Source organism: Trichosurus vulpecula, chromosome 4 (genome assembly GCF_011100635.1).
Source record: "Trichosurus vulpecula isolate mTriVul1 chromosome 4, mTriVul1.pri, whole genome shotgun sequence".
NCBI classification, from domain to species: domain Eukaryota; kingdom Metazoa; phylum Chordata; class Mammalia; order Diprotodontia; family Phalangeridae; genus Trichosurus; species Trichosurus vulpecula.
In genome coordinates this window covers 374,493,878-374,519,283 of record NC_050576.1, presented here as the reverse complement: position 1 = coordinate 374,519,283, position 25,406 = coordinate 374,493,878, and the positions used below count along the sequence as shown (strand labels likewise).

At 36.2% G+C, this 25,406-nt stretch overlaps 1 protein-coding gene and 1 pseudogene across 1 annotated transcript in view; both read right to left on the bottom strand.

Annotated features, from left to right (window-relative positions):
• Positions 1-25,406, bottom strand: part of ITGBL1 (integrin subunit beta like 1) — a 211,113-nt gene that overhangs the window by 153,500 nt on the left and 32,207 nt on the right. The window lies entirely within an intron of this gene.
• LOC118846185 lies at positions 12,155-12,677 on the bottom strand (annotated as a pseudogene).

The following is a 25,406-nucleotide window of genomic DNA, read 5'->3' as shown; positions in this document are numbered from 1 at the left end:
AAAACTGCCCTTTGGTCCTAGAACCTGAGGGTAAACTAGTCATCTAAATAATCTACTGATCACCTCCTGAAAGAGATCCCAAATTGAAAATGTCAAGGAAAATTGTAACCAAATTCCAGAATTATCAGATCAAGGAGAAAATATTACAAGCAGCCAGAAAGAAACAATTAAAATATGGTGGAACCACAGTCAGGATTACGCAGGACCTTGTAGCTTCTACATTAAATGATTAGAGGGCTTGGAATATGATATTCTTCAAGGCAGAGGAGCTTGGTTTACAACCAAGGCTCACCTACCCAGTGAAACTGAGCATTATCTTTCAGGAGAAGAGATGGACATTCAATGAAACAGGGGACTTCCAGACTTTCCTGATGAAAAGACCAAAGCTCAATGTAAAATCTGATCCTCAAATACAAGACTCAAGAGAGGCATAAAAAGGTAAACAAGAAAGGGGGGGAAACCATGTCACTCATTATGGACAAACTGTTTACATCCCTACATGGGAAAATGATACTTACAACTTTTGAGAATATCATATAGAAGGGAAATACATAGACAGAGAGGGTGGGTTTAAGTTGATTTTGATGTGATGATAAAAAACCTAATTAAGTGCTGAAAAAATATTGTAATGGGAGAAGAAAAAAGGATGATGCAGAAAAGCTTAAATTACATCACATGAAGAGGGACAAAGACATATTACAGCAGAGGGAAAGAAAGGAAGGAGATGAGCATTGTTTGAATTTTACTCTCATCAGATTTGGCTCAAGGAGGGAATAACATATTCAGTTAGGTACAGAAATCTAACTTGCCCTACAGGCAATTGGAGGGGAAAGGAGAAAGAAAAGAGAGGGAGAAATAGAAGGGAGGAAAGAAGTAGTAAGGGAAAAGGGAAAGAAAAGGGAGGGGGGCTAATAGAAAGGAGGGCAGATTGAGGGAGGTGGTGGTCAAAAGCAAACCTCTAGAGAGGAGGGAAAGGGAGAAAAAAGGAAGAAAAGAATAAATGGGGGAAAGGTGATAGGATGGAGAGAAAGACACAGATAGTAATCATAACTGTGAAAGGGAATGGGATAAACTCTCTCTTAAAATGGAAGCAGATAGCAGAATGGATTAAAATCATAATCTTACAATATGTTGTTTACAAGAAACACATTTGAAACAGAGGGATACACACAGGGTAAAGTTAAAAGCCTGGAGTAGAATATATCATTCTTCAGCTGAAGTAAAAAAAAAAAGTAGGGGTAGCAATCCCAATCTCAGATAAAGCAAAAGCAAAGATATAATTAAAAGAGATGAGGAAGGAAACTATATCATGCTAAAGGCACTATGGACAATGAAGAAATATCATTACCAAACATATAAACACTAAGTGGTATAGCATCCAAATTCTTAAAGGAGAAGTTCGGGGAGTTAAGGGAAGAAACTGACCACAAAACTATACTAGTGGGGGACCTCAACCTCCCTCTCTCTGAACTACATAAATCTAACTACAAAACACACAAGAAAGAAGTTAAGTTGGTGAATAGAATTTTAGAAAACTTGGATATAGTAGACCTCTAGAGAAAACTGAATGGGGATAGAAAGCAATATACCTTTCTCTTGGCCGTATTTGTCACCTACACAAAAATTTATCATGTACTAGGGCATAAAACGTTACAATCCAATGCAGAAAGGCAGATATATTAAATGCATCCTCTTCAGATCGTGATGCAATAAAAATTATATGTAATAATGGGACATGGAAAGATGGACTAAAAATCAATTGGAAACTAAATAATCTAATCCCAAAAAATGAGTCGGTCAAACAACAAACCATAGACACAATCAGTAACTTCATCCAAGAGAATGATAATAATGAGAAAATATACCAAAACTTATGGGGATGCAGCAAAAGCAGTTCTTCAGGGAAGTTTTATATCTCTAAATGCTTACATGAATAAAATAGAGAAAGAGGAGATCACTGAATTGGAAAGGCAACTAAAAAAGCTAGAAAAAGAAGAAACTAAAAATCCCAAATTAAATACCAAATTGGAAATATTGAAAACCAAAGGAGAAATTAATAAAATTGAAACTAGGAAAACCATAAAACTAAGAGCTGTTTTTTATGGAAAAAAACCAATAAAATAGATTAACCTTCTGGTTAATTAGAATATAAAATAGAAAGAAGAAAACCAAATTACTAGTATCAAAAATGAAAAGGGTGAAATCACCTCCAATGAAGAGGAAATTAAAACAATAATTAGGAACTATTTTGCCCAATTGTATGCCCAGACATTTGACAACCTTAGTGAAATGGATGAATATTTACAAAAAACATGAATTGCCCAGATTAACAGAAGAGAAAGTAAAATACTTAAATAACCCCATCTCAGAAAAAGAAATTGAATAAGCCATCAATGAACACCCTAGGGAAAAAATGTCCAGGGCTAGATGGATTTACAAGCAAATTCTATCAACCATTAAAGAACAATTAATTCCAATACTATCTAGACTATTTGGGAAAATTGGCAAAGAAGGAGTCCTACCAAATTCTTTTTTATGTTACAAATATGGTACTGATACCTAAACTGAGAAAAGACAAAAAAGAGAAAGAAAATTATAGACCAATTTCCCTAAGGAATATAGATGCAAAAAATTTTAAATAAAATATTAGCAAAAAGATTACAGCAACTTATCACAAGAATAATACATTATGACCAGGCAGGATTTATTCTAGAAATGAAGGGCTGGTTTAATATTAGGAAAACTTTAAGCATAATTGATCATATCCACAACAAACCTAACAGAAACCATATGATTATTTCAATAGATGCAGAAAAAGCTTTTGACAAAACACAACACCCATTCCTATTTAAAAAAAAAACACTAGGGAACACAGGAATAAATGGAGTCTTCCTGAAAAATGATAAGTAGCATCTAACTAAAACCATCAGCAGGTATTATACGTAATAGGGACAAGCCAGAAGCATTCCCAATAAGATTGGGGGTGAAACAAGGATGTCCATTTTCACCCCTGTTATTCAATATGGTAGTAGAAACATTAGCTTTACCAATAAGAGAAGAAAAAGAAATTGAAGGAATTAGAATAGGCAAAGAAGAAATAAAGCTATCAGTCTTTGCATATGATATGATGATACACTTAGAGAATCCTAGAGAATCAAGTAAAAACTACTTGAAATAGTAAATAACTTTAACAAAGTTGCAGGATATAAAATAAAAGAAACAAACCTACTCCTAGAGACACTTAAGATCCCCACACCAAACGCAAAAACATGGCACCATGATGTTATAGATTATCAGCTATCCCTGACAGATATCTTGATATCCCTGATAGAGAAGAATAGGCATGTTTGGCTAAGCCAGTATGTTCTGGTGTGGTAGTGGTCACTACAATCACAAAATTTACATTTTCCTTATGTTCTTTATTTTTTTAACTGAAGATTTTACACTGTATTCAGCCTTCAGCCAAATGTATCATCATGCAAATTTTACAAACTTCTTACTGATATAGATGACATTAATAATCCAAATATCCACAAGGAAATAACATTTTAAAAGATGTGAAGAGAAAAAAAAGCTTCCAAAAATGACTTAAAGGAATTTAATAACAGCATAGCTCTTTCTGTTTTAAATACATTAATAATATTTAATTATAGTGCTTATTTCTTAGCTTTAGTTTTAACTCAAATAACCATCTACTTCCACAAATTATATTTTTAATAAAATTATTTGTTTTGTCTTATACTAAATTCAACTAAGTAAATGAAAAATTATTCCTCTGTATCTATCGTTTCATAAGCAGTATCTTTATCTAGTTTCTTGTTTTTTCTTTTCTCTCCTCCCTACATATTAAAACATACCTTAAGGCTTTGTGTTTGTTCTATTTTTGTTATTCTTGTTTGTTTTGTTTTGTCTTTGGTCTTTTAGATACTCCTTTGGGATCCTAGGAAACTATTTTCCACTTTTGGTGATTTTGAGGACAATTTTTCTTGGAAATTTCTAAATAATAATGGTTTCATCAAAAATATTTAGGGCAAAGAATAAGGAAAGCTCCCTCTATTTTAGTGTTGTTTGAGATTACCAAATGTTGAAAGTTACGTGAACTCTTTGAGCTCATTTCACTTCCTTGCTGACTTCATAGACTTAGCCACTGCATTAAAAGGACACAAATGTGTAGATGTAAATTTTAATTCTGGAAAACATTTCCTTTTCACAATATTTCTACTTACAACCTTACCCCGTCTCAAAGACAAAACATTTTCCTGTATACCTCTTCATACCTCCCTTTCTCTAAACTTTTGAAACATGAGAAGTTTAGGAAACTGTGGCCCAGAAAACATATGTTGCATCCATGCCTAAAGAGTTATAGCTATGAAATGTTACTGCTAAAGTCTATCTTTGAAAGGAATATCTATTGCTCAAGCAAATTCAGTCAGTACAATTCAATTAAGTTACAGCCAGACCAGCACAGTGTCATACATTGTTAGGCATTTCTTTAATATATAGAAAAGACTGGTTGTTTCATCCAGGTGGCTTCTCTATCTATCAATATGTATGTGTTGATATAGAGAAATACTGAGTCTTCAATATGATCTTTTGGCTATGGTCAGAATGGTTCACTATTTGGTGGCCAAATTTCTGGTGATGAACTTCTCTGACTTTAGCTAGGCTTGTCCTGCTCCCAATCCATCATCAAGCTTTGAATGTTTGCTACATTGGCCTAGACTTTCAGAATCCTAGTGTCGCACGATGATGAGATAATGGACTGGGATTTAATGGGAAAAGATATTTGGGATATGGACATGAAATTGGCACAGTTACTACTCTCATGGGGCTTATAATCCAGAAGTCAGATAAGAAATGTACCAAATTAACTATCAAACAAGGCAAAATGTTGTAAGTGCTATAAGAGAGGAGTAAATAAATCATTCGTAATACAGAGAAGGAATTATCATTTCCAGCTAGAGGGATTATGGAAGCCCTCAAGGGGGAAGCACATTTGATCAGGCACATTTTGTTCTTGTTGAGTATAATAGCAAACACCTTGGCACACCAAAGATGGCCTGCTAGCACAGGTTCTTTGATCTGCTTTTCTTAAAGGAAAGGGTCAACAATCTTACTTTAATGAAATATTTATAAAACATTCACTAGTTCAGGGGAAAGGAAAGGTCAGTACCCAGAATGTGGAGAAAATGCAAGCAGAGAAATGGACACAGAGATTCAACAGACAGGGTTCCAACTATCTGAACAAAGTAATACATACATACACCACCAGATCAGGGGAGCATCAACATCTGAGTAGTGGGGGGACTCTTAATAAATGGCTCTTCAGAGTCCTGTCCAGGGAATCAAAAGGTCTTTCTCATGAGCAAGTCCCTCAAAGGAAAATCTCACCTCAGAATATACATACTTTTGGCTAATGGGCTCAGAGCCAGAAGGCATCACAACCCTCATGACTCTGTGCCTAATTAGCTTAGTACCAAAAGGTGTGAAAGCCTTCCTACAAGCAAACCTCCTCCTAAGCAAGCTCCTTCTTAGGCAAGTTCCTCCCCCAATGAGCTCTATATGACTCAGGATGTATCACAGCTGTGATTGAACACATGTGGTCACAGATGCCTATAAATGGACGGGGAAGATCTTCCTATTCCATTAACATTACATTGAGTCACTTTTCAGCCATATCTGACTTTTCATGTCCCCATTTGATGTTTTCTTGGCAAAGACACTGGAGTAGCTTGACATTTCCTTCTCCAGCTCATTTTACAGATGAGGAAACTGAAGCAAACAGGGTTAAATGACTTTTCCAGAGTCACGCAGCTAGTGTTTGAGGCCAGATTTGAATGCAGGATGATGAATCTTCCTGACTCTAGACCTGGCACCCTATCAACTGCTCCATGTAACTTCCTAATAAACCCCCTTAATTCAATATTCATTGACTTTGTCTTTCTTGTGTAGTTGGGCAGGACAATCTCCTTTAAGAGATTACAGATTTCTTCCAGAAGGGACTGAAGAGTTCTGAGATGTTATCAGCACAATATCCTCCACAAATAGAAATATATGGAGTACTTCAGCACCCACAGGAAATTGTGGGTTGGAAATTGTGCTCAATCTTCTCCACTGAAGCAGCAAATGTCTTTGGCAGACATACATCTTCCTGATTGGTGCCTCTTCTGATGTTTTTCAGAGGATTGTTGAACAGAGGTTTGTTTTTTGTTTTTTGTTATTATATATTCCAGGGGATCTTGAATGACTTTGATGTATAGATGGGAGACAACTTGAAGAACACATACAATAGCATTTGGTTTTAGTAAATTAAATGTATTTTTATAATCAATAAACGGTAAACAAAATGGGATCTTGTAATTCCTATATATTTAATTGCTAAATTATACACATGGGTTTCATTGTTCAATACTGCTTATCTGTTATCATTGATGATGTCCTCTATTTATACATAGATGACTTTATTTTGCATAGATGTGATGGTAAACCTATAGATCAAAAGATACTAATATTCTCTTGGTTGTGTTTTTCAATATTAACATTTAAATATTAGTATGGTTCAAGATTGTTTCCATGCCTTTGGTGTCTTCAGATATCCTGTATATTGGTCCCCAGATATCCTCACACTTGTGTTGACTCCAACAAGAGAATACACACACACACACACACACACACACACACACACACACACACACATATATATATATATATATATATATGTATATACACACACACATATGTACTTGCTTCAATCTTGCTGCTTTTCCCTTCTTTATTCTCTTTTTATTTCCTCTCTAAGCACATCTGGGACTATGATATTATAGTCCAAGTGTTGTGATGCTATTTCTTAATGGAGAAAACAGATTGTTATAATGATTTTTGCAAATCTTTTCTTTTTTTCTTCTGTTTGTCAACCTCCTTCCATTTTCACCCAGAAATGCTATTGTGACGATTTTACTTAGTTGGGTATTGTGCCAATATTTCTTTAAACCAGTTTTACCCTTCACTGCTTTTCTCTACTTTATTAGGCAATGCTGTGCATTATCATTATAAGTAAGATTTTACAAAGAAATTTAAATATTAACCTAGTTCTGACTTTGGCAGTCATCTCTCTCTGCTTGACAAATAAGTCAGATGTTTGCAAACTAAGATGCTTTTGAATTCTTTTGGATTTCCTTGTGTAGTCATTGATTTACATTGTTTAGTTTGGGGATAAAATTATTATAATTGGTGTCAGGAATTTCTGTGTTAGTATATTTTGTACAATGTGTTTACCTTACCTGAATGGTGGTTATGATCAATGGTTTTCTCTTTCTGTCTCTCTCTCCACATATACATACATACACATATATACACACATATGTCTGTATCTGTATACATACACAAGTACATACATATAAAATAGAAAATTATTCATCAAGGACTTACTATGGGCTAAACACTGGTGATACAAATAAAAAAAAATCATCCTAGCACCAGCCCTCAAGGAATTTATATTCTAATTGGAAGAGGAAACATAATATTTAGTTCATGTTAATAGTTCATGGATGATGGAAGAGGCAGGTAGAATTTAGGCACAGGAAGTGGAAGAACAAAGGCCATGGTCCAGAGAATCTTGGGAAATAAGGATAGAGCAAGTGATCAGTCCCCTACCAATGGAACAATAGGCTTAAGAGTTAGAGTGGAGTGATGCTCTGGGATGTCTTAGCAGAGGTAAGGAGAGATCTGGGCATCAGATCCAGCTCTCTTGGGCTACCTATACTCGATAGGAACTAGGCAGTGGAGTAACAAAGATTGGTCAGGGAAAGGAAGAATCCATGTTTCCTTCAGGGGTAGTAGGTATTGTTGGCCCTTTGTCCTGCTGGTCATTGGTGGGTTGATGGAAAGAACAGAGGAAATGGAAGGACCATGGTACCTGTGGTGGGGTGGGGTTGATGAGTTCAGGAAGGGCTGGAGAAGGTCCTGGCTCTGACTCTCCATTGTGGTGTGTATATATACACATGTATATCTATCAGCATATGCATGCATACATACACGTAGATGTGTATATATGTATACACATAAAACACACATGTAATGCCACATGCATGTACCAACATATCAGTATACACACATATATGTGCCTGCACACATACACATTTATATCACAAATATCCACATATACATATACACATACAAATACACACACGTATGTGCTTATACACACAAACAAGAGACAAGAGACATGATGCAGTATATACCTAGCTGCCCTCCAAATTAAGAAGACTTGGATTCAAGTTTCACTTCTGACACGCACTGGCTGTATGACCCTGGAGAAACCAAGTAAACTCTTAAGTGTTCCTAGGCCACTTCCTAATATGATAAATTACAAAAAAGTACCAATCTGCATAATGAGAAAAAGTTCCTCCCTGAGGGCTTCCTAAACCAATGAAGCCACTGGTCTAGCCTAAAACCACACACACACACACACACACACACACACAACCATGCATTACATAGTATTCTATATTGAGGACAGAAGGGTCTGCCACCCAAAACTACAGGTGTGTTCCCCATTTAACAAGAACCTGAAGAGATTCCTCCAAGCTCAAGTATGGGGAAAAGATGATGAGTTTGGTTATGCCACTATGAAATTCTGCTCTTCTATATTTATACTACAATGCATAGGCAGCTAGGGAGCATAGTGCAGAGAGTGTAGGAACATGAGTCAGGAAGACCTGCATTCAAATATTGCTCCAGATGCTCACTTAGCTGTGTGATCCTGGGCAAATCAAAATCTCTCAGCCTCTGTTTACTCATCTGTAAAATGGGGATAATTATAGCACTTACCCTCACAGGATTATTTTGATAATAAAATGAGATAAAAGCATTACATAAATTACAACTGAGAGTCAGAAGTTGGCTAGGAACTGGTCCAATCACTTTAGAGGTTGATGAAGGGGATGAGGAAGGTTAGCTTTACAACAGGGTGACTTGCCAATTCCTGGATGAGGCAAGATAGTCTGAGGTCCTAACTTTACACATGAAAAGAGGGAGTGGAATGAGGAGATTTGGCAGCTATCACAGTCAGCCAGGTTCAAAACCTTCTAGTCATTTTTGTTTCTTTTCTTTCCTTGGTATCCACAACTAATGGATGGTTAGAGGCATGAGCTCTAGTCCCATGTCTGTTGCTAACTCAGGTTTCAGCTCATTTCTCTGACCTCTCCTCTCCCCATCTGTAAAATGAAGGGGTTGCTCTACATGATCTCTAAGGTACCTTCCAGCTCTGATATTCTGTGAGGTGGAGTCTGAGCTTATTAAAGTGGAAAATATTTAAAACCTACCTTAAGGCATTTGACCACTTGCTGCAGATCTATTTTTTCTTCAATCACAGGCAAGCTCCATAGGGATCACCTGAAACTTTGTCCCACTTTAGGTGACTGTAAGGACATTTTTTTTTCTTGGAAATATATGATGAAAAACTAGTGAGTGAGGTAAAAGTGATGCTCGAGTCTGGACAGGCAAACCTTCACATAAAGAAAAGGCCACAGTTTTACTCAAATTAAAAGTTAATATGAAAAGGTCCGAGGGAGTTTAACAATGATGGTGGAATAGCATAGGAACCACCTTGAGAATTGGATCTGATACAAATAGTAATGGCTGACACATAAATTGTGCTCTTTTTTTATTTCAAAGTACATCCCCTTACATTATCTCTTTTGATCCTTACCACAGCCTATGAGAGGTAGAATTTATTTATTCATTCATTTATTCGTTCATTCATCTTTCTTTTTTCATTCTTTCATCCTTCCTTCCTTCCTTCATTTCTAACTTTCTTCCATTCTTTTTTCTTTTTAAGGAGGGGTAGCACACTGGAATACAGCACCAGTCCTTGAGCCAGGAGGACTTGAGTTCAAATTTGGCTTCAGACACTTACTAGCTCTGTGACTCTGAGCAGGTCTTTAACACTGTTTGTCTTAGTTCCTCATCTGTAAAATGAGCTGGAGAAAGAAATGGCAAACCACTCTAGTATCTCTGCCAAGAAAACCCTAAATGGGGTCATGGAGGGTCAGACACGACTGAAACAACTCAACAACAATAAAAATCCTTTAGGAAAAAAATTTAGAAAGAAAAGCAAAAATTTCTAGATGAAGAAACCGAAGCTCAGAGAGATTGAGGGACTTGCCTAGGATGAATGGCCAATTAGAGACAGAGCCAGGGCTGGAACTGGCCCTTTGTCTCCACTAATTAACTGGTCTGTGAGGTTTGTAAAAAATGTTCATCCTCTGGCTCACCAACTTTCTCTAATTCCTACCCTTATTCTAGGAGACTTAAATAAGTTTATCAATACTCCCTCAAACCCCCTTACCTCTCAGTTTCTCAGTATCCTTAAATACCCTGAACTTTTCTGTACCCCAGTCACATAGGGGTTGGTGCATGGTGGATCTCACCATTACCCACAAGGGTTCCACTTCTTTTAGCCAAAAAATCTAACATTCAACTCTCTTACTATAACCTCCCATCATTTCATCTCTCCTTTTGTCTCATGCCTCCTCAACCTATTATTCATTCTCACCTCCATTCTCACCTCAACCCATTAACCTTGCTCTGACTTTAGCTAGTCATTTCAAATCTACCCTGTCCTCTGCTCTCAAGCAGCTAATCTTTTTACAAAACTGAGTCCTGTATTACTCCCATCATCGCCTCTTCTGTCTCCTCTCACAAGGTGATGAAGGGAGCTGGATGAAGTCTTACAACCAGGTTGACTGAATGCATTATAAATTCATGTTATTCAATTTCAACTAGGCCTTCACTGCATCAAAACAGGCTTTTATTCCTCCTTGATTAATTTTCTAACACACTCCCCACCAAAACTATTCTTATTTGTTTAATATTTTATTTTTCCCAACTATATATAAAAACAATTTTAACATTTATTTTTTAAAATTCTGAGTTCCAGATTCTCTCCTTCCCTGAAACAGCAAGGAATTTGAATTGGTTATACATGTGCAGTCATGCAGAACATATTTCCATATTAATCGTTTTGGGGAAGAAAACACAGACCAAAAAAAGAAAAAGAAAGTTTACAAAAGTATTCGAAGGCACTCTTAACTTCTTTTCTTTGAAAGTCTCCCACATTTTCCCCTACCCATTATCTCTCAGCTGAAGTCTTTATCTCTTAATTTATTGAGAAAATTGAGGCTATTCCACATGAGTTCCCTTTTCCCCCATTCTCTTCATCTCAAAATCCCTTTACATTATCTCCCTCCTCTGAATCTCTTTTCCCCTAATTTCTGACAAGAAAGTGGCTCTTCTCACCAAGGCCAACTGTTGTGAACTTGATTCCATCCCCTACTGTCATCTCCATCAGATTTCAACTTCATACAGTCCCTCTCAACCTCTTCCTTTTTTTTTTAACATTTTCAAGAACCTGTTTTATGGAAAGTTTGCAAGTCTATTTTGGGGTAATTTACAGTATACAGTAAAAATACCTTTATGCAGAGTAAACATACAAGCAGTTTCTCTTTAACATTTTCAAGAACCTGTTTTATGGAAAGTTTGCAAGTCTATTTTTGGGTAATTTACAGTATACAGTAAAAATACCTTTATGCAGAGTAAACATACAAGCAGTTTCTCTTTAGATATACCAAGGTGGTCTGCCTCTCCAGAAACCCTCATGGCTACATTCCTTCCTTGCTACATACACTGAAGGAAGGTTACAAAAAGTTGAAGGTAATGCACTTGAAAAAAAAAGCCAAACCTCCACAGCTTGTTTAGTTTTCTGTGAACATTGAATTTAAGGTCCTTTTCTAGCTCAAAGAAAACCAAACCAGTGCCCCCAATTTCACAAGTTTTGTTGTAAAAAGAAAAAAACTTGAAAATTAAAACAAAACCAAAAGGAAAAAAAAAACAAAAAAGAAAACCACCACACCTTGGCTCATGAGAAAAAGAAAAAAATAAAATCTGAAGTGCTTTCAAAAACGCTTTAAAAAACACCTGAGAACAGACAAGAGCTTTCTTAAAAGAAAAGTCTGATTAGGTCATCTCATGTCCAAAGCTATCAGGCTGTGTTTGACAAGATCAGAACTGATGATACTACAAAAGTGAATACAAGTAGATGATTCCATGAAGCTCCGAAAATCTTTATAAATATGGCCATTGGAAGGATGATTTTGATTCAGGAAGGATTTTTACTTGTTGTGTGTAGCATAACTGTCATAACTGTCTCTGTAATACCCTCCTGAAGACTGGTCACCAAAGATTCCTTGACTCCTGCTGCTGCTGTAATAGTCTCTGGAATTTCCACATCCCCCACTTCTTGACTCATATCTGCTTCCCCATAACTTCAGTCCCCACCTCCTCTAGAGAAACCACAGCCTCAACCCCCCTTCTACAGAAGAAGCCTCTGCCACCGGATGAACCTCCTCGGTACCCACAGGCCTGGTTTTCTGATGATTTGCCTGCCTGGTCAACTAATCTGCCGTCCATCAACAGACTTTCCATTTATGGCCATCATTGGATCTTCAGCATCATCTATGTTCTCAAATGTAACAAAGCCAAAACCTCTGGATCTCTGTGTCTTTCACAACAGCAAATTCAACAATCTGTCCATAATTTGAAAAGACCTGTTCCAATGACTGTTCATTGCTATCAAAACTCAGTCCACCAACAAAGAGTTTTCCTTCATCTGATGCCATCCTTACTGGCATGTTGGATGGGATGGGAAGGATAAGCAGTGTCAGTGGACAGACCAGAGTGACCCGAGCCTCCTAATGGGAAAATTACCTCTTCCTTTATAATGGTTCCTTTGCAACTGACTTCAAATATACTCGAGTATCCCTCATCCTTTAAAAAAACAAAAACCCTAGGTCTCACTATCCCCTCAAGCTAGTGCTCTACATCTCTCCTCTCTCTCTCAGCTAAACTCCTTAGAAAAACTGTCTACATTCACCGCCTCCGTTTCTTTTCTCATCACTTACTGCAGTCCCTTTGCAATATGACTTCTAATGTCATAACTCAACTGAAACTGATTTCTCCAAAGTTACCACTGATGCCTTAATTCACAAATCTGATGAGTTTTCTTTTTCTCTGTCCTATTTCTTCCTGACCTACCTGCTTTGTCTGACACCATTCATCACTCTCTCTTCCTAAATATGCTTTCCTCTCTGACTTTGCATGCCACAACTCTCCTGGTCTTCCTACTATCTGTTAGACCACTCCTCAGGATCCTTTGCTGGCTCATCATTCATATCTCATTCCCTAACTATGATTGTTCCCAAAGAATATACCCTAGCCCTTCTCTTCTCGCTCTTCACCCTCTCTCATAGTAACCCCATCAGCTTCCATGTGCTTAACTCTCTTAACTGTCTTAACAGATGACTGACATCTATTTATTTATTTATATAGCTAACCCCAGATTCTCTCCTGATAGATGCTTTAGTTTTGCACTACTAATTGCCTATCAGACATTTCAAACTGAAAGTCTCAAACATGTCCAAAATCGAATTTACTGTCTTTTCACTAAAATGCCCCTCTTCCAAAATTTCTATTTATTTTCAAGATACCATCATTCTCTCAGTCCCCCAGCATTATCCTCACTCTTCATTATCCTTCATCCCACATATGCAGTCAGCTGCTAGCTCTTGATGTTTCTACTTCCACAACTCTTGAATCTAATATTCTCTCTCTACTCACATGACTACCTCCTTACAATCTCCCATATATAATATTACAATAGGCTCCTAACTGGTCACCTTTTCTCATCTCTTCCCACTCCAGCATATCCCACCCAAAGCTGTGTATGGTAGTATCCAGAGTGAGAGCATGAACTATGACTCCACAGAAAAATGTAAACTACCTTGAATAAACAGTGAAGGAAGTTCCAACTATGCCAAGGGAAACCTTGTGCATGACCCTGGGCCATCCTGTCACTGCACCATCTTTGGTCTGTTTCTATATAATACTTGACCTGGCCTGGGGTTGGTGCGGAGATCAACAATGTTACTTTTTCCTACTGCCACCCAGGACAACTGGCCTCTTGTGAGTAAACTCCCTCAATTAACCCTAATACAACCTATTAATAACCACACTGGTGCAAGTCCCTCTTTCTTTGGAATCCAAGTATTCTTTGCCACCTTATAATTGGCATAATTAGGGCAGATCTGTCCCCTTATATGCTGTCAGACTGATTTTCATTAATTGTAAACCTGACTATGCTATTCCCTTATTCAGCCACCTCCAGTGGTTCCCTATTGCTGCTAGAATAAAATATCTTAGAGGTCATCTAATACTACTCAAAAATTGTCTTCTTTTAGCTTTAAGAATTTCATAGCCTGGGCCCAGTCTATCTTTCTAGTCCTTTTGGATACGACCTCCCACAGTCTGCCATCCAGCCAAATTGGCGTTCTCTCTGTTCCTCGCACACAACACCATGTTTCCTATCTCCGTGCTTTTATGTGGATCTCTGCCATCCCTGGAATGCATTTACTCCTCATCTCTACCTCACAAAATCCCTCTCTTTCTTTAAGACAGACCTGAAGCTTCACCTCATAGATCAGGGATACTTAAACAGAGACATGTGAACTCATCTAAAAAATGTCCTATAACTATTTCAATATAATTGGTTGCTTTTGTAATCTTGTATATTTTATTTTATGCATTTAAAAACATTCTTACAAAGAGTCTGGCTTCACCGGATTTTCAAAGGAGTCCACGAAGCAACAAAGGTTAAGAACCTTTGTTATAGTTGGAAAAATATTGTTCCATTATCCTACTTCTTGAATCAGTCACAAATCATTGGCCTTCATGTGGGAAGCAATATCGTACAGAAGAAATAATTGGAATCTGGAGACAGAAAACCTGAGTTCAAATTCCAGCTCAGCAATGTCAGCTCTGTTACCTATAAAATAAAGGGAGTTCAACTAAGTGACCTCTATGGCCCCAACCACTTTGACATTCTTATATTTTTCCATCTTTTTCTACCTGATTGGGCGAGGAGAAACTAGCTATGTTGACTTGCATTTCTCTTATAACTTGTGATTTGAAACGTTCTTTCATATAATTTTTATAGATTGCATTTTTTTTTCTTTTGAGAACTACCTGTTCAATTTTTTTGACCAATTGTTAACTGGATAAAAAAATTCCTAATATATTTATTTTTTATATATCAGAAATCCTATGTTTCCCCTTATACTTGATGTGGTTTCTTCTTCATGGCATCATTCAGAACTATTTTTACAAATTTTAGAAACTTTTACTCAAACTACCTTTGACAGATACAAATATACTAATATATGGGCTCTTGTCCATACAAATCTAGATGGCAAGTTAATGGCTAGTCAACTTGCTTCTCTGGGGAATTACAACAATCACAGTGTGAAAATATGATTCTGTTTTAGTTGAAAATGCATTTGGTTCCTAAGGAAACATTTATTCTAAAATTTCCAAGTATTATATGGTAAATGCTGGAATTATGGGAACATGCCACCAATTCTACCTGATTCAGATAATGTGGTCAGTCCACATAGGGGCCCACATTTCTCTTCAGAGGTATCTGAGAGATGTTATTTGTATTATGGCCATGTTTTTATAATATAGCATAAACATGCTCATTAAACTATTCTGCTTCTTAGAATCTATTTAATGGCATTTCTGGTTAAATAGGCCTAATCTATTTGAAAAAGGCTAGTGAAGTAGTTCTATTGGAGATGAACAAAGCTGATCAACTTTATGAGTAGGTAGGAATACAATTATCTGTACAATCAATTTCGGGACGCTCTCTAAGACTATAAACTACAACTGAGTTAATTATCTACCTTGGAGGAGTCACCACACAAAGAGATGCTGACATAGATAAAACATTAACCTAGACCAACTATGTCTTCTATTCATACACCCACAAACACACATACACATATCTGCACTTTTAGGGAAGTGGTAGAGTCAGGAAGACCTGAGTTCACATGTGGCCTCAGTTAGTTACTAGTTTTGTGACCCTGGGCAAGTCACTTAACCTCTGTGTGCTTTGGTTTCCTCATCTGTAAAACGGGGATAATAATAGCACCTGCCTCCCAAGGTTGTGATGAAGCTCAAATGAGATCATTGTAAAGTGCTTAGCAGAGGACTTGACACATAACAAGCACTATGTAAATGTTAGCTGTTGTTAATTAGATACCCACACATGCATATATGTATGCATACAAACATACAAACACATGCATGTAAATTCTTTTTTTCCTCTGTACTTATGATTTCGATGGTATAATAAACTCACACTGAGAAAATTCCCTTAACCAATCCTGATATATGTATATAAATACGTACATATACATGTGCACAGATAAATGTACATTTGGATAGGAAATTCTAGAAATATACATTTCTGGTGGCATCTGACCATTTGTGTTAGGGCATAAATATTTATTGGCACAATTGACTTTTTAATTGCCTCCTCTGAAAGTTCAGCCAGGGAATTATTTCCTATTTTCAGTCTAAAAAAAGAAGCACGAAGCAGATAGCCTCATAAAGCAGTAGCTTAAATAATTTTTGGTTGAAAAAAATGGCTTCTCCATTGTTCAGTAATAACTACATGGAAATCTGTCCTTTGAAAATATGACCCACGGGGTTCAACTAATTTCCTGAATTAACTGGGAAAAAACCCATGATGCCAGGCTACTGAAAAGAGTTACAAGAAGTGACAAACAGTACACTGTTCGCTGAAGACAGACAGGCCCTTGACAGGAGGAAAAGACTTGGTCAATCCCATATTATTAAATGAATGGACAGTTATTCTCTTGAGTAGTAAAAACATGCCAAAAGCTAACCTCAGATTTGTATTTCTATACAAAGGAATCAAACTGGATTCTTTAACGCAGAAATATCTGTTGCTGAATTTTCATTGGACAATTTCACCTATATAGACGTCAGCATTTCAACAGCAACCACTACAGGCATATTTTAAAACAACTTTAGTGACTTTTTTGATTAGTTGTTTTATTGGTGCTGCTTCCAATTTGCAAAAGGGATGTCACATTTTAGCAAAACAATCATGAGTGATGTGGACAAACAGGAAGACATGGTTTTAAGTCTTAGTTCAAGGGCAGACTATCATTCACAGAATGCATATCATTTTGTACGTTCCTCTAAGTCTCCCAGCAACTGGCCTCCTATGACTTCAAACTGGCTTGTAAAATTTGACAGGATTACAACACCTGCCTTCAGGCTATGAAAACACAGTTCATTTATGCAGAAGAATATATGCTGTGGTGGGAAAAAAAACCCACAAACTTGCAAGACTTGGGTATGCCTATTTTACAGAAATAGGGTAAAAATAAACAAAATTGCTTGTTGTAGACATTCTGTACAAGTTAGCAGACAAGTGCTAAGAAATTCAAGGTGTTATTATGAAAAAATTAAGAAATTATTATTTTTACAAAAAGATGATGCAAAGTTAATTGCTAAGAAAATGTTTGCACATTTTAGATTATTTCCCAGTTGGCTGATATATTTTCAAAGCTTGAAAAATAACTTTCTTCTTAATCTTCCTGTACTTTAAAGTGGGGGGGGGGGGTTAGGGGTAAAAATAGGAAGGAGGAAACTATGATTACTTGAGTCCTGATCTAACTAATTTATAACTACTCAAAGACATGCATAAATGATTGTCTAAGTAAGGACATCCTCATTTTAAGGTTTTCATAGTGCTTTACTCATCACTCTATGAGATAGTATATTATTAATCCCTACTTACAAATAAGGAAACAGACGTGTGGAAATTCAATGACTTGCTCAAGTCACACAGTTACTAAGTATCTGAGATGGGCTGTAAACCAAGGCATCATAAGCATACAAACAAGGTGTGAAGAATGTGCCCAGCCATTTTAATGCCTCTTAAAAAGGGTACTTTACATCTCATTTTTGTTCATATTTTAAAGTAAAATTTAACTGTAAATTTCTTTTAAATTATTTAAGTTTTTGTTTCCTTAATAAATAAAAGCAACATCATCTATGGAGAAATATTCAATAAATGATTGCCTAAAAATAAATAATGTTCCCTGGATGCCATTAGCTACACTTTCTTACTGCCTTTATGAACTCTCCTAACATTTTTTCCTGTCTCCAGAAATTCCTAATGCTCCTGGAATAATGCCATGGAGAAAGCTAAAACTAAAACAAGCCTCTTTCACAGTTTTGTCTCTGTTGTCTTTTCTTTTCTTTTTTTTTTTAGGTATAACATAATGAAAAGAGGCCTGAACTGGTGGGTCAGGAGAACAGCTTGTTAGCAGCAGTCCAGAGCTCTGCCATAAACTAACTGTATGACCTTAGCTTAGTTCTGAATAATGTTCACTTACCAAAAGTGAAATATTTGCTGTGTTTTCTTATTTTGAACTTATGAGTACATTTTGTTCTGAGAGGGGGTAGTTACCATTTATAAAGAATATTCTGTATTTTTTAAAAAGTATATCAACCATTAACAGGAGCTGCACCCTTTAATTTTTTTTCAGTATGTTGCAGATATTAATCATCATTTGACAAAAAAATGTGTTGCCTCTCTATGTTGATTTAATTGGTATTGCTTTAGTGATTGTCCCCACACACAAAATCTGGAAACTTCACATTGCCACCTCTAGGGTACTGTCCCAATCAGTCTTGCAGACATCTGGCTCCCCAAGTTTAAAAAATGAACAGATTTGTTTACAGATCAATGAAAATGGTTAGGATTGTCAACAGAACCCTTGGAAAAGAATAACAACACAGGAGCAAGCCTTCTCTAAAAGTCTACTACCCTGACTAGGGCTCCAATTAAGTATATCTCTAGTGTGTACATGTCTCACATCAAGACTCTTCATAAGATATCAAAAAGAAAGGAAAAGAATCTATATAAACAAAAATATTTATAGCAACTCTTTTCGTGGTGGCAAAGAATTTGAAATTGAGGTTGACACCCATCAATTGGGGAATGGCTGACCAAGTTGTATCATATAATTGTGATGAAAAACTATTCTGCTATGAGAAAAGACAAGCAGGATGGTTTCAGAAAAACATGGAAAAACCTATATGAACTGGTACAAAGCGAAGTGAGCAGAACCAGGAGATCATTGTACTCAGTAACAGCCATATTGTAATGATGAACAACTATGGAAGACTTAACTACTCTGATCAGTGTAATCACCAAAGGCAATTCCAAAGGATTCATGACCAAAATTCTATCTACCTGCAGAGAGAGCACTGATGAATTTTGAGTGCAAAAAGAAGTATGATTTTCTCCCTTTATTTTTCATGCTTTTTATGATATGGCTAATGTGGAAATAAGGTTTCTTTGATTTCACATGTATAATTGATATAATAATTGCTTGCCTTCTCAGTGGGAGGGGAAGGGAGAGAATTTGAAACTGAAAACTTTTTTTTAAATAACGTTCAAATAAATAAATAATAAATATATATTTTTAAAAACATTGTTTGCTGTCCTGGCTAGATGGTCATGGTTGTTCCTAGGGAACTCCCCTCTCCACAATTCTTCTGGATGTCTATGTAGCATGAATACATTTGCTGTGGCCCAGCAGATGATGTTTGTCCTTTTCTGCCACCATAGGGAGTTGATTCTGTCCATCAGTGCACCAAACTCAAATACAAATGGGGTCCACTAAACCATATGTAAGGATCCCTATGGGCCAATATTGACTTAGAAAACCACATAGTAAGATTATCAATGTCTTATTATATTTTTATGCATTTTGTTTATCATTTTCCAATTACATTTTAGTCTGGTTTGGGTCACACTCAGGAATGTTGCTGGCAGCCTGTGTTGGACATCTCTGCTCTACTGTATCCCTGCTCCCTCCTCCTCTTATCTCTCAACTCCCGCCCCCAATCTCTGAATATCCCAGAAGATCTTGATGTTTATTACTCTTCATTATGGCTTCTCATCATGGTTCCTCTGAGTAACCTATCACTCTTCCCATAGCATGTAAGCTCCTTGAAGGCACAGATTGTTTTTATTTTTGTTTTGGGGTCCCAGTGCTGTGCAACACCTCACTCATTGTAGGTGCTCACTAATTGAGCTGATGCCTTACATCCTTGAAATCTACCTCAGTAAGCAAATTTAGACAGATTTGTATTATGAAATCTTCAAAAAATCACAAAGATATAATAAGGAACCTTTGAAGTCATCTTACTCAGTGGTTGGCGACCTACAACAGAAAGTCAAATCTAGCACACATAGATGTCAGCTTATATTAGATTATAGAGTCAGCTAGCTAAGAATATTTTCTACATTTTTTAATCCAACAAAACTTTACTTTAAAATGTAAAAAACAATCCATAGCTCATAGACTGTACAAAAATAGGACTGGACAGAATGCTCCTTGGGCAGTTGTTTGCAGACCCCTGATTTAAATGCATCACTCTCAATTTTCTAATGAGGAAAATGAAACCTATGCCTGTGAAGTGACTTACACAAGGTCACAGAGTGACAACAATGTTGGTCACAGTGCTTGGACTGCCACTAACAAGCTGGCCTCTTGAAGCCACTTGTTTAGTGTTTTGTTTAGTTTTTTTCACTAGTAATATATCTAGAAACCAGTAAAAGTTGATTATTACCATCGAATCTGGCTTATTACATTGTGCATAGCCTTAAGATGTAAAGTTGAGTTCAGTTAAATCGAATTATTTTGGAAAATTGATGTTCTAGAGCAATCATGAATTTGTTACAAGCAAGATGATGATTCTCAGCATAACTCCTATATCACCTCAAAACAACAAAATTTGCTTCCATTTCTTGATGAAGCATCAGAGGAGGACTGTAGTCGTAGGGACAAAAATCCAAAAAGAAAAAAAATCTATGAAAGAAAAATGTTTCAAAAGAGGACACACAAATAAGGTATTTTATCAATATTTTGTTAAAGTTTGTGTATATATATATATGTGCATATATATACACGTAAATTATATATATGCACATATATAATTTATGTGTGTATATGTATATATAATTATAAATAGATTCAAGGTTATGGGTTTTATGAATTTATGGGTTTAAACACTGATCATTTTAAAGTACAATAAGAATGCTAATTAAAGACAGGAGCTTATTATGTTTACTTAAGGCTTTCCTTCTGGTCATTAAGGTGAAAGCTAAGACAATTTGCAACTGAATTCTATAGTTGTGTATAAACTAGTGTAGTCAGAGCGGGGTATTGACTGTTGAACACAGCAACTGCCACCTTTCCACTTTGTTTCTCCAAAGGCATTAGTACAAAACTCTATGAAGTGTTTCTTCTTTAGGAAAGCAATTTAGCCATATAAAATATATTGTTGAGCTGATAACAAAGTCAAAAGGAAACAAAATATAGTACAACATCAGCAATTACAAATGACCCACAAATATAGATGAGAAGAGATTGTACATTTGAGCTAAATATCCAAGATTTCATTTTTAGTAGAGAACTATTTAAAATAAAGTCTCTGCTCACTATAAAATGTTGTCCTTTTTCTGATGCTAATATGAGGATTCAGTGTTGCCTCTAATACCTTCCTCAATGTATGTGACCTTGAATTAACCTCCCAGAATGCACAGCTAAATGTCTAAGACTATAAGTAATGGAGAAAGCACTGAACTGTATTGGTAGAAGAACTTCATTCATTAGGAGTTTCCAATATGAATGAAATCGTAGATTTATTCCCCAATGACCAGCCAAAATAAAATTAATACAGTCATTTCTAAATACCTCTCAGCTTTACTTAGTTCAAGGATATAATATTTTGGATACATGTTTTTAAAATTTGCCCTTTATATAAAAATCTCCAAGGTTCAAAGATAACTAAATATACTTTCATTATTATAGTTAGCACCACGCAATAAGAAATTGTTAAAAAAATGTTACATGAACAAGATCAAATTATATTTTGAAAATAAATGAAACATTTATAAACACATTGGTCAATCAACAAAATTTATTGATAACCTGACATATTCTGACAATTTATGGGGTTCTAGGAGTGAAAACTGAAGAAAGTGTGTATATATATAAGTATATGTACACGTGTGTGTGTGTAAAAATTGTATAAGATCTATAAATATATTGCATACAATTGTAAATTATACATAATGTATAATATATATTCACATGCATACACATATACATGTGTATCTATGTCTGGTTTGTATGCATATATGTGTGCGTATACACATACACCCATATATACATGCACATATAAATACACATGCATATATACATACATACATATATATCCTGCCTTTTTGGACAGTACAATCGAATTGGAAAGATGGGGCACATATAGGAAAAATAGCTTGAGAATATGGAGAGAGGATGGAAATTGGCACTAAAATTAAGGTGAAAATTAGTTCTCAAAGAATAAGTCAATAAAACAAATGAGACACTAGGCAATTAAAACATATGACAGGAAATCTGTCCAAAGTAATAGTGCCTACAAACAGGCAAGCAGCTCATTTGGAATGCAAACCAACAGAAACAATAGTTACAAACTCGATGAAAACAGCACTCAAGTTGGAGAGAAAAGAACTGGACTTGAGCTTCTGCTGTCATTTACTAGTGGTGTGACCTTGGACAAGCAACTGAACCTCTCTGGGCCTCAGTTTCTTTATCCTTAAAATGAGGGAATTGAAGTAGATTAATTCTGAGATCCCATAGTCCATGTAAGTCAGTCTAAATCAACATAGTACAACTTGAATAAATCATGCGGCAAGGATCCAATTGAAGGTACAAGAAATATAAACTGAATTTGTCTCAAAGACTTCTAAGAGGGGATATGTTTTGGGAAAAAAGGAAAAGAAATGGCTTGGCAATCTAATTTCCAGGTTTTATATCATGGAATAATAGAATCTTAGTACTTATGACCAAAGCAATGACAAATCCAAACTTTGCTGGACCTGATGAGAGACTGGAAATTCTATATACACTGGCTTTACCTGGGAGAAAAGAGTCTTACTATATTTAGCTATTTATGAATGTGCATTTAGCCTTAGAGTAAGAGCTCTTGAATGGTGACTGAGTGAGGGCAAAGGAGCCCACTTAGTCTTCTATATCTACTAAAAGGTCCAAAGCTCTGGATCATGATTTAACACCATACCCCAACTAGACAATCACTATCCTATACTATCTTACTACTTGCCTGCCATCATGCATGAATTCCCTTTCTTCCCCACCCCTCCCCCCACTTCTTCCTCTTTTTCTAGGCGTAGTAATCAAAATAATTGACTACCGCTCTAAATAGAAACTTACCATTCCTGGGACTTCATAAACCAAATACCTTTCCCTGGCCACTACTCCTTATATTCATTGTATTGCCTTGCCCTATTAAAATGTAAACTCTCTACTGAATAGTCTGTTCACAGAAAGCAAGAAGAAATCCCAGTAATCAACAACCATAACATTCATATATGTTCTGAATCACTATTAATAAGAGAAATGCAAATAAACCATTTCTGAGGTTTGACTTCTCACCGGAGATTGACAAAGAGGACAATTTTTTAGAGGTGACATGGGAAGATTATACATGAGTAAAGGAGTCATGAATTGGTACAGTCATTCTAGAAAGTAATTTGGAACTGTGCCCTTTATTGTTCAGTTATTTCAGTTGGGTCTGACTCTTCACGACCTCATTTGGAGTTTTCTTGGCAAAGCTACTGGAGTGATTTGTCATTCCCTTCTCTAGCTCATTTTACAGATGAGGAAACTGAGGCAAAGAGGATTAAATGGCTTTCCCAAGTCACATAGCTAGCAAGTATCTGAGGCCAGATTTGAACTCAGTTCTTCCCAACGGCAGGCCTAGCACTTTATCCACTGTGCCACCTAGCTGCCCCAGAACTGTGCATGCCCTTTGGTCCAAAGATACCACTCCATAGGCCTACATTCAAAGGGATCAAAGAAGAAGGGCAATGACTTTTACATATATATATATATATATATATATATATATATATATATGTAAATACTCATAATAAGCTTTTTGTTGTAGAAAAAAGCAGAACCAAAAGGGATGCCAATCAAGTGGGAAATGACTAAACAAATTATAACCAATGAACATAATGGACTTCCATTGTTCTCAGGAGGTGATGAAATGAACAATTTCAAAGAAACCTGGGAAGACCTGTATGGACTGATTCATATGGACTGTGAAACATACAGAACCAGAAGAATTATTTGTACTACTACAACAACATTGTAAAAATGAAGACCTTTGAAAGACTTAAGAACTTTGGTCCTGCAGGGATCAACCAAGATTCCAGAGGAAAAATGATGAAGCATGGTACTTTCTCCAAATAGAAAGGTGATGGTCCAAGGTATAGAATGAGGCATTCATTTTTTGGTCACACCAAGTGTGAGGATGTTTTTTTTGCTTGTTTACACTTTTTTGTTATAAGAGGTTTTGAATTTCCATTTATATTTGGAGGGGGGAAAGAAGAGAGAGCTAGAAATAGTGTTATTTAAAAACCTGGGTCATGGAAACAACCTTAAAAATTAATGAAAAGGAAAAGAAGGAAGCTCACATAGACAGATGACAATTAGGACAACTTTAAAAGTAACAGAGGTTCATATCCTGACTTTGACACTAGTTATGTGATTGAAAGTCACTTACCTTCTCTCAGCCACACTGTCCTTATCTATAAAATAGGGAGAGGAACATTTTATACTACCTCACAGCATTGTTATCCAGTAAAGTAAGTGATTTATAAGCCTTAAAGTGCAAAAAAATTTTGTTCGTTTGTTGTTATTTTCTCTAAAATATGTTCACTCCAAATCTGTGTCCCTTAATGTGATCAATTGCTACCTGTCTTTTAAAGCCCAGATCAAATGTGTTTGTATTTTAATAAGAAAGTGCACCTTATCCTAAATAAATGAGATTTTAGTGGTGGAATTTCAGGCCTATAAACAGAGTTGTACTGGAGCCAGCTCCTACAGGGTTGGCTTGCAAGAGATAATTGTTAAATTTCCAGTGTGAGCACTGGACCTCTACACCTCAGAAATCTGGTTACACATGAGGGTTTAATTTATTGTTTTGTTGATTGCCTAGACTTTTAAAGAAAGTAATGATAAAATGTTAATAATGCAGATTAAACTTAAAAACATATCTTGCAAAGATAGATGATAGATAGATGGACAGACAGACAGACATATAGACAGATTTTTTTTTTCCTGGAGAGACAATTAACCATTTACTGGCACATCAATGACAACCTCATGGATTAAGGCCTTGGATTATCTTGGATTAAGGCCTTCCCTGAAGCTTTGTCAAACCACAGAAAATATCCAAGTTGGTTGGTTGGCCTTGGGAACAGTGTTATTGTTTAATCTCTTTACTTCTCCCCCTGTCTCCTGCCCACCCTTAGTCTCAGGGGTCTTAGTCTAGAAAGCCTATTGAGTCTCACTGTTTGGTTATGAAAATAGGTC